A 13,687-nucleotide genomic window follows, 5' to 3' on the forward strand; every position below is an offset into this window, starting at 1 on the left:
TGTGCATGCTCTGTTGCCTGTGTCTATGTGCCTGTGGTTCTGTCAGTGTGATCATGTGATGTATCTGACCCCAGGAATGTGTCAATAAAGTTTCCCCTTCCTGGGACAATGAATTCGCGGTGTCCTTATTTCAATTTCCAGGAGTATATATATATATATATATATATATATATATATATATATATATATATCAGTTCATGATATACAGTCTTACAAATTTACTCTCTCTCTCATGGACACACGTCCAGATCATCCGCTCTCAAAACTCCGCCATCTCTCTCCCAACATCCACCACTGCTGGCGGCTCACCTCCAACTGCGCAACGCTACGCGCTGTTCACATCCAACTGCCCAACACTACAATGGCAAATATTCCAACAATGCAGCCACAGACTCCACACAGCACAGTCAGTGATTTTCATAAGAGCGCTACGTGACGTTACCAACATAAAAACCTAAACAGTATACTTACATAAATTTTATGCACAAAGTCTGAGCAGTAAAAGAAAATGCACACGGAATTAGTGGATTTCCATGCAGTCTTGAAGAAGTAGTGTGGGCTATGTATGGGTTTGACAGGTACTGATTCTTGTGCAACATGTCTTCAAAATATTTCACAAGACTGGAAAATTCAGGTTGTTCGAAATGTTTCATCATTATGATGTTATGTTTTACTTGGTCTAGCTTGAGACCAATATGTTGAGAGGAAGGCATGATAAAATTCTCCTTCACTGTGACAATCGTGAATGACCGATCGCTTTCTTACAGCTGGTTCATTCTCTAAATAGCCACACATAAATTCTAATCTGTGCTCTAATGACCAGTTGGGAGGAAAACAATGAGAGAATTGATGAAGCCACGCTTGTGGATGAATGTCGTTGACGGAATTCTTAAATGTTTTGAATTTACGTGTAGTAATAAACAGCTTTTAGTCAAAATCATCATGTTGGCGAGTCGCATGTCGGTCATTGTTACGTCGTTTCGGCGGTTCCATCTCAAAATTCGGTGTACCTTGCCAATTTCTTTCATAATTTCCGAAGTGCCCTGTGTTTTTATTTTGTGGCTCTTCCGTATTTCTATGTCCCTCTTCCCGTATTGGAGCGCGAGCGTCCTCTGAAATATATAATTCTTGTATTACCTGTGTCAACTGATCCTGTACTTCCCGGATTTCTCTTTGGTGTTGCGTATTAATTTGATTCTGATTTTGTTTGAATTTCCTAATTTCTTCGTACTCTTCTATGTCATTAAAGACTACCGGTCTTGTGTCATTCAGATTATCATCTACCTTCGTAGATAAATTATTTAGCTGATCCGAAAGTTCGACTACTTTCTGTGATAATGAACTAATTTCCTCCATGTGTCTTTCTGAACCCATTTTCAGAGTATCTACTGTGTCCTTGAAGTTTCCTGAGTTTTTGCAAGTTGCGTAACTGAATCGGTAGATGCAACTGAGTAAGTTTTAGCCCTCATGGTCTCGTGATTTTCATGAACAATAGTTTGCAGTTCTTTTATGGCTGCTTCGTGATTCTGTAATGCATTTTCATGCCGCGAAAAAATAGGTTGAAAATGCTCACAAATTTGTGTTCTTACGTCATTACAGACTTTTTGACATTTCGATTCGATGTTATGTAACTCAGTAGTTAAATCTTCACGTGTTTGTTCAAGTGTGGTGTCTAACTTTTGAAGATTTTGTTCCATTGTGTCTAACTTTTGAAGATTTTGTTCCATTGTGTCTAACTTTTGAAGTACTTGTCCCATTTGTTTCAGATTTTGTTCAAGTGTTGTATCTAACTTTTGAAGCCTTTGTCCCATTTGTTGTATTAATTGCAATAACAATGCACTGGTGTCTGAAACATGTTCCTCAGTGCTATTCGACAGTGCATTTGAACCGGCAATATCCGCATTTTGCTAAGCAGAAAATGTGTCTTGACTTATCTGAGAAAACGGTAAGGACGTAAAACCTGAATCTACAGTATTTTCAAGATTGTGTCCTCTCATTTCGGATTCCTGAGGCGAGCCGTTGCCGACCGATCTAACGATAATGCTTCCCTGCTCACTAATTGTTTCACTGTCTACACCATGATTTGCCACCCGCTCCATTTCCCTTTCCACAATTACCAAATTACTACTTTGAATGTCTGTTAATGCATTACATGGTGGTGCTGGCACACTGCTTTCGTCTTTACTGTCATTTCTCAGTTTACTTTGGAGCCTAGTATCACATTTTTCACATGTCATAATTGTCACAATATTTCACATGATAACACAGAAAAGCACAATTTGAAGTGTAAAATAAGAAAACACATTAACATAGCACTGCAAATAATATCTAGTTAATTACAAGCACACCTGCAAAATACTTGGTGCCAATCTACAAGCGAGCCACAACTGTTTTATTGTACAACAATGAAAAACTACAACTACAAAGGAAATTCTCTTTATAATTATGTGCTAGCAATAAACAATAGCTACACTAATTACACAAACTACAAGAAAAAATCAGAAGATTCCAGTGAGGTATCCTGGCAGGGTCGCCATATGAAATGTCCCCTTAGAAAATTAATGAATTACTATGCTATTAAATCTATTACATTATTTGATTTTCAAACAGCTGAGCAGAACTGAACGTACTCAGACATTTCGCTCTTTACCTGTTCTGATCAACACTAAACTGACACACAATATTTTTAGCGCAACGCCCTCTGACTTTCAATAATCTCTACCAAAGAATGGCCCTGACTAACAATAACCTATACCTTTCATGAATCACTTACCTCACAAAAATCTTCGTTACTCGAACTACTGCAATACAGCGAATGCCAATACTGCCACATAAATAAAAGATTCTAACTACTGAAGGCACTAACTACTGATAGGCATAGTTAGCAAATGAAAGATTTTGATAGAGAATAAACAATGTATTTACCTTAATAGTGTTCAAAAGTTATATATATATATATATATATATATATATATATATATATATATATATATATATATATATATATATCAGTTCATGATATACAGTCTTACAAATTTACTCTCTCTCATGGACACACGTCCAGATCATCCGCTCTCAAAACTCCGCCATCTCTCCCCCCACATCCACCACTGCTGGCGGCTCACCTCCAACTGCGTAACGCTACGCGCTGTTCACATCCAACTGCCCAACAGTATAATGGCAAATATTCCAACAATGCAAACCAGCCACAGACTGCACACAGCACAGTCAGTGATTTTCATACAGAGCGCTATGTGATATTACCAACATAAAAACCTAAACAGCCTACTTACAGCTTTTCCATTTCACATTATGACACCAAGAGTCAGCTTGGGCACCTTAATTAGAGGAACCTCTGGGGAACCTGGCTGCAGGACACCTGTGATTAAATTCAGAAGAAACGATAGCCCCCATCTAACAATATTGTAGAATTGAGCATCGTGGTTCATGTTCATAGCAATCTAAATAAGTGGACTGGTCCTAGTCATGGTACGAAAAACACCCCAAAACATCACAGAACCACTTCCAGCGTGAGCCACATTCTCCACGTAGAGCGGAGTAACTGCCTCATTGGGCCGTCGGTCGAATGAAGAATTTACTGAGACGAGTAGTGTGCCGAGGATGTAGTTTGTACTGGGAGTGGTTCCATAATCTTTCGACGCCATGAACCATATGATTAGAGTGAAAACTGCGACAGATTACACTGTTCACACCCAGTCAAATACTTTCAAGTTTTTAAACTGTTTGAGCTGCAGAAATACTGCAGCTTAAAGTGCCAGTGTAAACAATAGCCTTTTGAGAGGTAGGCTCCGCACAGGATACGGCGTCTGGTGCACAGTGACCAGTTTCCATCTGAAGCTTTGGATGAGTTAATTCGTTTGTTCAGAAGGAGAGGTCGACATTGTTTGCCCGCTTTCGGTTGGTTGGAAACGCAATGCGATGGCAGGATCGAGGCGCACGTACTGCAGTCCTTCTCAAACGATTTTAGAGAAACTATTCGGTAATAAAATCACTTTTGTGGTACTTATAGCTTTATAGGTCAGCTTCATATTTACATGCCGGGCATTTCATTAATGGTCGTAGTTAAGCGATATTTGCTTTTAAATAAAACTCCGCAAGAAATTCCAAACACTTTGCAATAAAAATAGTGCCCGCTACGATTTTTCGTTTGCTGCATATTACATAATACGTGTGAAATTTAGCTAACATGTTGAATTTCTCTTTAGACTTGGATAGAGGTTTATATTTGTCACCACTCGCGAAAAAATTCATTGTATGTAGCGCACTCATTCGCGATATAGCCAGAATGGAATATTTATAACATTCCTCATATCTGATAAAGGTTTGAGATAGCGAAATTTTATTTTGGCATATTATAACATGGAAAGAGGAGAGAATTTTTCATACGGTATATTGCGGAACTTCATTATCTACTGTGTTTTTCCACTAACTACAGACTTTTTCGATGAAATAAAGTAATTTTGAAGGATCACTTACAGCTGGTGATATGAGATATGCAGTAACAAATTAAGTGGAGATATTGCCCGTTTATTTTTGTACCGAGGGAGTACTTGTTCGTAAGACACAGACCCTCAGTTCTTCACTTAATAAATGACTGTTTCAGAACTCTCTTGTAATAGCGTCTGCACAGCATGGTGAGGTGACAGATTTTAAACTGAGCTGTGCATAGTTTGAACTGTGCTGTGTTTTCGGAAAAGATGCAAGTTCCAACACGGCAACAAGAGAAATGTAGGTTTTACTCGAAATTCGGCACTCATTATGCTTCTCTGCAAGTTTCGAATGGTTAAAAAGTCAGGTGAAAATGAAACGTAGCTTTTGTGACATTTTCAGCGCCATTATTTTTGGATATTAACCAAAGTGAAGGTGACTGTAGGTCTTTTCGGATGGTCACCACACTGGTGTGGGCATGGAGAGGCTCCACTTAATATTTACAAAAAATATCAGCGTAGCCTTTAGTTTACAATGGCACTTCTCCTCCAGCGCTTTGCTTCCCCCTACCGCGCACTGTCCGCCTGTCTGCAACTCCACCTGGTACCGCTCTCCCAACGCTTGCCCTGCCGACTGTACATCCACCAGGCACTTTATTCTGCATACCATGTACCAATTGCTCGCAGTTCCCTTCACAGTTTTCCATCGGAGTTTGGGTTAGATGGACCAGTATTCGCTGAGACCAGCAATTGCTGTCCGTTTTGAAACCGTGTGTCATAGATTACTCGTGACACTCGTCTCCAGTCTTTGTCCATTAGAAATCTTTTTTATGAGCACTGCTGATATACCACTTCATATGGCTTGGTGTGGAAACCACCGCTCACAAATACGTTATACAATCCGCATTAACACCCCAACAAATCAGTCAACCTCACACACCTTGTGATCATGGTCACGTCCAATCACGAGAGCTGTTTTACTAATATTTTGTCTGGCTCAACTGACTCAATAAGCGCATGTCCTCGCAGAATTTGAAAGTACGGGAGGTTTCAATAAATAATGCAACACGCTTTTTCTCGGGCAGTTTCTGTTGCAAAAATGTAGAATTTGTTGTGGGACATCGAGGAATATTTCCGGTTCAGCCCCCAATAGTTTCGTGAGATACCGATAGGAGGTGGCAGTATAAGTAGCCTTCAAAATGGCATCCGCAATGGAGGCGCGTTCCAAGCAGAGAGCTATCATTGAGTTTCTTTTGACGGAAAACCTGAGCATCGCAGATATTCATAGGCACTTGATGAATGTCTACGGAGATCTGGCAGTGAACAAAAGCACAGTGAATCGTTGAGCGAGGCGTCTGTCGTCATCGCAACAGAGTTGCGCAAACCTGTCCGATCTCCTGTGTAGCGGCAGGCCGCATAAACCTGTGACTCCTGCAATGTTGGAACGTGTAGACACTCTCAATCGAGGTAATCGATGGATCGCAATCAAACCCCTCGCTGCTCAACTGGTTGTCTTGGTGGTTCTGACACACTCGTCCACCAGTTGGGGTACTCAAAGGCGTGTGCCCGTTTGGTTCCGCGCCACCTAACAGATCACTATAAAGAGTTTCGAATGACCATCTGTGCGGATTTGCTTGTGTGTTATGGGTGATTGTCACAACTTTTTGTCGAATCGTCACAGGCAGTGAAACACTGGTTGTTGTTCCCTTCGCACCGGAAACGAAACGGCAATGCATAGAGTGGCGCCACAACTCCTCTCCTCCGAAGGGAAATCTCAAAGCTGCATCCTCAGCCGATAAAGTCATGGCGACAGCCTTCTGGACCTCTTAAGTCCTCACTCATGGTGCAACGATCATCTTTGCATTGTACTGCGCTATCCTCATGAAACTGAATAAACGACTTCAACATACTTGTCGACACGAATATACAAACTAACTTCTCCTTCTGCATGACAACGCAAGGTCTCACACAAGCCTATGCACACGTCAGAAGTCCACGAAGTTTCATTCAACTGTTCTCCCTCATCTACGCTGTAGCATGGATATCGCACCTTCCGTCATGCATCTGTTTGGCCAATGAAGAATGCACTCCATGGGAAGGAGTGTGTGGGTGAGCTCAGCTACTCATAACAAATTGCTTTCCCGCGTTGTAGTGAACGAATATTGTGCTGATGGTTCATTCTGGAAAATGGTTAAAAAATTCCACACATTATTCTATATGTACGAAAGTTAATGATACAGTTTTAATTATCGCCTGGAAAATTAAGCTACGATCACGCTTGTGATGGTGTTAGTTTTTCTTTATACGTTCTTCCTTCAATGCCACACATTTTTCTCAATGATTGGTGACTAGATGGAGACTTAAGTAGCAGATGTTAGAACATTGGCTGTTCAAGTAAAGTTCCACCTTGAAAAGTACCCCTCGGTGTTCCGGAAATGCCTGCAAGCAATGGTTTCACTATCCGAGGAAAGAAGAGAAAGTCAGTAGGCGCCATGCCAGGAGAATACGTAGGTTGAGGTACAATTCCATAGTCCAAGAAGGCAGATTTTGTAAGTGTGACTTTTACAAAATAAACTGAAGAGACGTTGTATTATATAACAAAAATTTCCTCTTGGACAACTTTCCACAATGCGTGCGTGCCTTCTACCATGTCTTGTGGTCAATGAAAACTGTCTGGTTACCATCACAAAAGAAGAAGGTTCGAAGAGAAAACCGAAAGGCAAAAAACAAGCTGGGGCATTAAAAAGTTATATAGGTAGTTGTACCAAAACAAATGATAACTCTGAGAATCCAGCATAAAGTACGGCTATAAAAGAAAGTATGGAATCGTCAAAGGACCCTAATGACAAGCAAATGTGAGAAGTTTCTAAATCGATTGAAACTGACGATTCTCTAACTCTATCATCGCCAGATGAGGGCAGTGAAAAAATTGACTCCATTTTGACACCAACAGAAGCCGTTATACAAGAGTCAAAAGTCAAAAGTTGTGGTCAAGTATTTCAGGAGACGCCGAAATCAGTTTATTAGTAAGGTCCACCTAAATCAATTCATAACTACAAACTTTCTTTCCAGTGACACTGGTCAACATTTTACCGCAAATTATTACTCACAAATTTTAATCAGTGGAGAGCAAGTTTTAGGAGACCAGCTAGTTTCACACTTCCACAAAACTTTGTTTACTTTTTCTGTTGCAAAATTGTCAGCTGCATACTTAATTCTCTTTCAAAGATCCAATAGGACAATATAAAATACACTTCGTATTTTACACTCGATCAACCACTAAATACACAAGATACTAGATTTGATCAGTTTAGTTTTCATAGCAACTATACACATCAAAAAAAGTTTTGCATTACCTCGGTTCCGAGAGTTCCGGAACCTGTACATAAAATTGGTTAAAGATCAACATAAACATCACTTTCGCCCTTTTTACTGCTCCTGAAACTCACACATTGCATGTAGTACCACCATACAGCGAGACCTTCAGAGGTGGTGGGACCGATTGCTGTACACACTGGTACCCCTAATACCCAGTAGCACGTCCTCTTGCATAGATGCATGCCTGTATTCGTCATGGCATACTATCTACAAGTTCATCAAGGCACTGTTTGTACAGATTGTCCCTCTCCTCAACGGCGATTCGGCGCAGATCTCTCAGAGTGGTTGGTGGGTCACGTCGTTCATAAATAGCCCTTTTCAATCTATCCCAGGCATGTTCGATAGGGTTCATGTCTGGAGAACATGCTGTCCACTCTAGTCGAGCGATGTCATTATCGGGTATAAGGCGTCCAGCTTGACCGGGCTACCTCCAAACACGTCTCGGACGATTGTCTGGTTGAAGGCATATGGTACTCTCATCGGTGAAGAGAACGTGATGCCAATCCTGAGCGGTCCATTCGGCTTGTTGTTGGGCCCATTAGTACCGCGCTGTATGGTGTCGTGGTTGCAAAGATTGACCTCGCCATGGACGTCAGGAGTGAAGTTGCGCATCATGCAGCCTATTGCACACAGTTTGAGTCGTAACACGACGTCCTATGGCTACACAAAAAGCATTATTTAGCATGGTGACGTTGCTGTCAGGTTCCTCCGAGCCATAATCCGTAGGTAGTGGTCATCCACTGCAGTAGTAGCCCCGCCCTTGGGAGGCTTAAGCGTTACATGTCATCAACAATTCCTGTCTCTCTGTATCTCCTCCATGTCAGAACAATGTAGCTTTGGTTCACGCCAAAACTCCAGGACACTTCCCTTGTTGAGAGCCCTTCCTGGCACAAAGCAACAATGCGGACGCGATCGAACCACGGTATTGACCGTCTAGGCGTGGTTGGATTACAGACAACATGAGCCGTGCACCCCCTGACTGGTGGAATGACTGGAACTGATCGGCCGTCCTTCTAATAGGCGCTGCTCATGCATGGTTGCTTACATCACTGGGCGGGTGTAGTGATATCTTTGAACAGTAGAAGGAACTGTGTCTGTGGTACAACATCCTCAGTCAACGTCTATCTTCAGGAGTTCTGGGAAATGGGATGATACAAAACTTTTTTTGATGAGTGTATTTTCTACTCCTATATAACACATACGATTTAAATACAATGTCCAAAAAATGCTACTAAAACATTGTAAGAATGTAGGGTGCATTTTTACTGATGGTCATTCTGTTCACATAAACCAGGTAGAATCACCAGAGGAAACTGTAGCAGTATCTCTGCCTTTCCGAAAAATAGAGTACCTAAGTAACATACTGAGGTTAATTACAAAGTTAAATTTTGCCCCAAATCTTAATATCGCTTTAAGAATATTGCTAATAACTGCCAACTAACGTAGGAAGTGGTGAAATAAGCATCTCTACGTTAGAATTAACTAATAATTTTTTATGCTCGATAATTACACAAAAATCATCTTAATGATTTGCCAAGTTTGGCAGTTGGGCATGACATTGCCGTTCAAGTAAATTTAGATGTGATGAAAATGTCTGCAAAACTGAAGGTAACACAAAAGTTTTGTTTGTGATTTTAGCAGAACTGATGTTACCTTGTTTTATTTTCTAAATAATGGTATTTAAAAACGTAACTAATTGTATGGTTAACAATTTGTGGCTTCCCTGTAGATATTTATTTATTAATTTCAACTGTTAGTAGTGTCTGATTATCAATGAAATCTTATGTACATGTTTCTTTCTAGATACAGTAAAACTTGCTGAAATCGCCACATGTATAATTCGCAAATCTGCCCAAACCGTACAAGTATTTCTGTCCCTACACATTCAGTGCAATTTCATATGCTGATTTTTTTGTACAAAGTGGAACGTGCCTAACGCGGAAACGGAAAGCAAATCTTATAACACACTTAATAATTCATTGTACAACGCTGAAAAGAGTCTATACAGTACTACTGTATTACTGTTCATTAGTTATTCACGACTCTACACTTGTGTTAAGCGGCGCAGAAGCAAGAAAAGAGGTCCAGTGCAGCGCGGCGCAGCTGTTGTGGACTTAAACTGCGCCGCTCTGTGGAACAACGAATAAGTTACCCTCATTGTCGGTACAGTACATCAAAGGAAACGTTTTCGTTTTCCTCATTATTGACGCACACCGGCGCATACAGGAACATTGTTGCGGATCTACCAATACTCGGCTGCCATGTGCGCGAGGAAAGAGGTGGGTATTGTACCCTTAAACTAGTTTTTATCCCGCCGGGGTATTACTTTCTGCCAGTTTCAGTTGACTATATATGGAGACATCTTATAAAATACTAATACGACCTATTCTTGAGTACTGCTCGAACGTTTGGGATCCCTATCAGGTCGGATTAAGGGAGGACATAGAAGCAATTCAGAGGCGGGCAGCTAGATTTGTTACTGGTAGGTGTGTTACAGAAATGCTTCAGGAACTAGGGTGGGAGTCTCTGGAGGAAATGAGCCTTTCTTTTCGTGAATCGCTACTGAGGATATTTAAAGAACCAGCATTTGAAACTGAATGCAGTACAATTTTACTACCGCCAACTTACATTTCGCGGAAAGACCACAAAGATAAGATAAGAGAGATTAGGGCTCGTACAGAGGCATATAGGCAGTCATTTTTCCCTCGTTCTGTTTGGGAGTGGAACAGGGAGAGAAGAAACTAGTTGTGGTACGAGATACCCTCCGCCACGCACCGTATCGTGGATTGCGGAGTATGTATGTAGATGTAGGTGTAGATGTAGACTAGTACCACTTAAGAGATAGAGCAATACCTGCTGTCGAACAAACGGTATGTGTCGCCAACACTTAACCAAAAAATTAATGTAATCGAGGCGAGTCAGAAAGACAAACTCTCTGTTTGGGAAATTATGTTGTGTTAAAACACAAATTTATGAGACTTTAAGAAACAATGATAAGATTGGGGACGAATGAATGAAAGAGAACGGGAAGATGAAAAGAAAGGCGAAGAAGACCGGAAATGAAGAAATTAACGAAATAGTGTGGGAGTGGTTCGTGAGTGCGCGGGCAGAAAACTTACCTTTATCTGAGCCCAGAGTGAGGTTCTAAAAGTCGCTAAAGAGCTGGGAAGTACAGAGTTTAAGCCATCCACAGGATGGATGGACAGTTTCAAAGCTAGGCACAACATCGAGTGGAATGAAGTGTGTGGGGAAGCTAAGGGTGTGCAGGAAAGTGTAGCAAGAGAATGGAAAACAGTACTGTCCAAGTTAATTGCGAAGTATGACCTGAAAGACGTGTTCAGTGCCGATGAAAGGCACTGTTTCATCGCGCGCTGCCTTCAAAATCGCCAACAATTCGAGGCGGAAAATGTCCACTCACTGAACTGCTGTGTGGAAACATGTTAAGTGAAATGGAGAAGCCACTGGTGACGGGAAAGGCGGCAAAACCGCGTTGTTTCGCGTCAGTAAGCTTCCAGTCACACGAAGAAGCAAGAAAACTGTGTGGATGGTATGTGGTGTATGGAAGAATGCCTGGGCTCTTTCAATGCCAAAATGAAAAAAGGAAATAGTAAAGTTCTCCTTTTCCTAGACATTGCAACCTGCCACCCGAAAGTACGTTATAAAACGTGAAATTGGCTTGGTTCCCTCCAGGTTCAACCAGCCTCACACAACCAATGGACCAGGGCGTTATTTACACATTCAGGTGTCATTATGGGCGATTACTGTTGCAGTCACTTACCCTTAGTGTTGAAGAAGCCGAAAGTGTGTTTGTTCTTGCCTGGTTAGCTTCTGTCCTGGAAGCAGTAAATTGGATTGGCTTGGCAGTAAAGGAAATAAAACCGGGAACTATCACCAAGTGCTTCAACAAAGCGGGGTTTGGGGGTCAAGAACAAGACGCTTCTGTGGCCTTCGAAGTTCACGAAGACGCAGCAGCAATTTCTGAATTAATGAAAATTTCATCTAGTGCAGATGACTTCATTGGAAGTGATGACTTTCTGTCAAATCGCTCCACTTTAACTTCAGCAACAGACTTAATAGAAATCCGCAACACAGAGGATGATCAAGAAGAAACAATGGAAGAAGAAGAGGAGCAAAATGATGTCCCTAGAAAAATTAATACGCCTGAAGAAGCTACTGTATGCATAAACGATGTTATGCAACTTGCGGCACACACAAATTCTCCCAACTTGTTGGAACTATTGTATGGTGCAAAAAGTGCCTAAAAAACCATTTTGAACAGGAAATTAAAACAAGTTTCCCTCCTTGATATGTGACTAAAAAAGTGAAATGTAAAGCGAATAAACATGCGAACAGTTAAGTATGTACATACAATAACAAACGAATTTAAAGTTAGAGTAAAATATAGAAATGCCGTGTAATTTATCAATTACTTTAATAGTCCAGTGTTCTATTGTCCAATGTACAGTAAATGAACATCTAATGTGCTGGAATGAAGGTACATAAATACAGTATATACATAATTAAAAATTGTTGCTGTCCGTTTGTGAATGATACCTGACAAATTTTACATAGTCCGGTGAGTTTTGTGTAATCCGGAAAATTGCCTAATCTGGAAAATTATTTTAGTCCCGGGCGATTCCCTTTTGAGCAAGTTTTACTGTACATGCGTTTATTAAAATGTAAATAAAATTATTTAGTTTTTATTGAAAATACAAAAGACGTACCTTTATTTAAAACTATATTTGTCTGGGGTGGCACAATCGCTGGAGGCGGCCCCGCTCTTGCGAGATGTCAATGCGATTCATTACGCTGGACTCTTCGTTTCTAACATCATCTTGCACAATTTAGACATCATGTTACGTCATGTATCATAACTTTTCTCACCAATCCAGATGATCTCTTCTTTTTCAAATGACTGACATGCTAATCTCATTTCAGGTCACGTTTCCAACATTCTATTTAGCAATAAGCATTTATTGAAATTCCAGTCAAATTCCTTACTGTTCCGCAAAGCACTTCATGCAGTCAGCGCTCCTTTGTAGCCCTAATTCAGAATATCTGTAGCTGTAACTACGGTTTTTGTAATAGGCTCTGTTCCATGATGTTTGCAAATGAACGTGGTAGTAATCCATACCAGTGTTTATTAATGTGGATGCACATTGCACTACTTGACGTATGCAGTCAATGTGATCGTCAACTTTATATACTAGTCGGCAACAGATTTTGGTTATCGACATTTATGTATGTTACCTTAACACCAACTGACTTGGGCAGCCGAAACTGGCGGATATACGAATAATTTAAAGTGCTCTTTTTCCGCAAGTCAGAAAATAAGCAGAGAGTTTGTACATTCAGTTTGTACAGATGACCGTCGCGTTACTTCTTAGTTGATATTTACCCTTTTCAGGATAATCAGTGATAAGAATAACTTCCTGACAGATGACAATTTATTTTTGACTTTGGTGTGTTTATCAAATGATATACATGTTGCTGAGAAATTTGCTTTCGAAATTTCTTTTCGTTAATACATAAGAAAGTCTAAATTCATTCTGCCTGACGTTTTCTCAGTCATACGTCTCGCGTAAACTTAAGGGTATTTTTTTCTGGGATGTTTGGTGCAAACAGACCATATCGTTCCTTAACATGTTGTGGACGGTCTCGATATTTTCACGCGTAGTTGTTTTTGAGGTGTCCTTCACGATGAACATTTTCAAGAAAATTACGGCCATGCTTGAATTCAACCACTCATTAATGTTTAGTGTGAAAGAGACTCCTTAAAAAAAGCAGGTCCTTAATAAGTGGCTAACGTTAGAAAAAGGAACAACGTTTGTAAGATGGTCATGTCATTTTGATTTTTGTAT

The sequence above is a fragment of the Schistocerca nitens genome, chromosome 2 (assembly GCF_023898315.1).
Source record: "Schistocerca nitens isolate TAMUIC-IGC-003100 chromosome 2, iqSchNite1.1, whole genome shotgun sequence".
NCBI classification, from domain to species: domain Eukaryota; kingdom Metazoa; phylum Arthropoda; class Insecta; order Orthoptera; family Acrididae; genus Schistocerca; species Schistocerca nitens.